We start from the raw sequence: 3284 nt of genomic DNA, 5'->3' as shown, positions 1-3284 counted from the left end.
TTATTTGTGGTTAAGTGTATGATGATTTATAACACACAATGAACACATTGCATCCACTTAAGTTACAATGGATTATATTTCTCATAGTTATAATGTGTTATAGGTCTCATCATATCTTGCCATTGTTTAAGATCTGCACAATAACTTAGTACATCTTAATTATCTTACAAAGTCTTCATGAAAACATTCCAAAAGGCTTTAATGTGGTCTTATTATTTATAAATGATATTTGTCTGCTTTAAGTGAAGTAACTTCACTGTACTTAAAGCAGACAAAGACCACTTATAAATATTTTTTTTTTCAAACAGCCATAAGATCTGATATCAGATCAGATGAATGTGTACACATTTGCTTTGAACTATTTTTATTGTAATATCAATTTGATTATTTTGATGGTAGCCTTTAGACAACTGTTGATAAGTAACTCTGCGACTACATGTCAACTAGCAGTCATTAGAGTATTAGTAGACTGTATGCTAAATATCTGCTAACACTTATATACTTAAATTTGGAGTTGGATGTCAGTAACATGATTCTGTTTCTGTTTGGTTCTCTCTCTCTCTCTCTCTACAACCCCAACAGTGCATAAGTGTTGAATCAGAAATATATATTACAGAGTTCAACATGTTAAAGCAAATTTTTCTTATTTAATTCTCCCTCCCTCCCCCTCTCTTTTTTGTATCTCTCTCAGAAGTTGAAGCCTACAGCCTTTCTGTCCATGCAGCAACTGATGGAAAAGGGGGTCTTTTTATGATGTTGTATTATGTGTTATTGCAAAAATGAGTATATACAGTATATAAATATGCATTCTTGAGTCTTGTGTCTTGCCTCTCTACAAACTTTTAAATATCTGGCTGTAATTTAGTGACTGCAAATGCTGATTTAATTTGATTCCATCTTTATTATACCTGATAATGAGCTAGTTCAACTTAAGGGGGCTATTCTCTCTCTCTCTCTCTCTACAACCCCAACAGTGCATAAGTGTTGAATCAGAAATATATATTACAGAGTTCAACATGTTAAAGCAAATTTTTCTTATTTAATTCTCCCTCCCTCCCCCTCTCTTTTTTGTATCTCTCTCAGAAGTTGAAGCCTACAGCCTTTCTGTCCATGCAGCAACTGATGGAAAAGGGGGTCTTTTTATGATGTTGTATTATGTGTTATTGCAAAAATGAGTATATACAGTATATAAATATGCATTCTTGAGTCTTGTGTCTTGCCTCTCTACAAACTTTTAAATATCTGGCTGTAATTTAGTGACTGCAAATGCTGATTTAATTTGATTCCATCTTTATTATACCTGATAATGAGCTAGTTCAACTTAAGGGGGCTAATCAATATACAGTATATTTCAAGAAACTAAGACTTAAGGTACTCCACTTTTTCAGTTGTTTAAAGACTGAAATACATTTTTCATTTATATTTTAAGTGGAAATTCATTTAAATTTACACACTTTGTAATTAACATCTGATACATTTATAAATCAAAAATCACAATTAAAATAAAAAATAAATGTTCCTGAGATTCAATATCTTTAACAACATGTACAAACATTACTACAAACTAAACCACCAGGGTCCTAGAAATGCGGTCCTGAAACTGCAGCCTCTGCTATATTATTCAATTCGGTAGGTGGCGCTGTTACAAAAGAATAGGGTCCTAGAACTGCGGTCCAGAAAATGCAGCCTCCGGTTGTGCAGGAACACCCTTCTCCTCTCATGCGCGCTCCATGTGTTGTCATATTAAATATTGTTGCGGTCATGTTCACAGAAATTAACTGACAGCGCAAAGCTCTTTCATGAGATTTGAATTCTCCACTGTAAGACGACCTCATGCATAATGCAGTGCAGTGATTGGATCGTAAGAGTTCATTCTCATGAATAATATTGAGAATAGCTTGGAAAACTGATGAGGTAGATGCGCGTACTCATGCCACCACTATTATTATCACTACAGCGATGCCACCACTCCACATTAACGCATATGTCACTTTTCGTGACGTAGGCTCAACTTTTCTTTTTGAACCGGAAGAATTAAATTTGCTCCAAAAAATTGTGCATTGTGACACTTTTGTATATTAAGAGCACCTGGTTAATTAGAAGGTATGTTTGGTGGCAGGAAAGCAAACCGTGATTGAGCGTACAGCTACAGCTACAAGTTATCCTGCTCACTAGCTTATTGTGTCAAATGGCTATATTGTGTTGGACTGAGCTTAACGCATAACCGTGCAAGGAATAATATGGACTATGGACAATGTGTTTGCTATCTGCAATGTATGAAATACACATTTGCTATCTGCAATGTATGAAATACACATTTGTATGTCATGAATTAAAAGGAGCGCTCACAGGAAGCGAATGGCAAGAACTGTTTATTGGTTGAAGCACAATAAAGGACACTGTTAGCATTTTAACATCTGTGTGCATGGATTTAATTTGCACGCGTCAATGACTTGCTCACTTCTACCATCAACATCGGTAGCTTTGTGGAATATTGTGCCGTAATAATGAGTGCTATTGTTGTTTTCACTGATGTGCAACCTGTTCATATATATTAACATCTCAAAAATTGTGTTTTAGGGTTTCACGACCTAGTGCTAGGAGGTATGACCAATAATTTATATCACAGTATTTTTCAACATTATACCGATTTCATGGTACATGACGGTATTTTTTTTTCCATGCATGACTGGGTGTTAACCATATTTTCTACTGATTGAGAGAGGAAATACTGCAGTATATTTACTTATAATGCCCTATTTTACTGTCATGATAAGTGAATATTGTCAAAAAATACCACACTAAATACCCTGATAGCATACACTTCCGGGCCTCATCTGGGCCAAATATGGCACATATGGCTGAGTTCTGGCAATGGCAGAGCTATTGGCATATCAAGCCGGTTTTAGAGTCAGTTGTGGCTTGTTGTATGTGGGCCAGATCTGGGCCATGTGTGACAAACCGGTTTTAGGTTGAGTTCTGGCTTGTTGCTTGCGGGCTAGATGTGGCCCATGTGTGAGAAACCAGTTTTAGGTTGAGTTCTGGCTTGTTGTGTGTGGGCCAGATATGGCCTATACCAGGTGACCAGATTTGCTATTTTCCGGGGACACGTCCTGGCAGATTTCTAAATTGCCTAAAATAACCAGGTGTTGGCTGTTTGCAGACTGTGCAGATCGATCGTTATATGACATTTAAATACCATGAGAGCTATGGAGAGCAGAGCAGATGGCTCCTTATGCTTTCAAATCACTTTGATGTCAAACAACGATCGATCTGTGCAGCGC

Source organism: Sinocyclocheilus grahami, unplaced genomic scaffold (assembly GCF_001515645.1).
Source record: "Sinocyclocheilus grahami isolate Dianchi unplaced genomic scaffold, SAMN03320097.WGS_v1.1 scaffold783.1, whole genome shotgun sequence".
NCBI classification, from domain to species: domain Eukaryota; kingdom Metazoa; phylum Chordata; class Actinopteri; order Cypriniformes; family Cyprinidae; genus Sinocyclocheilus; species Sinocyclocheilus grahami.
Note: the sequence above shows the minus strand (reverse complement) of the source record.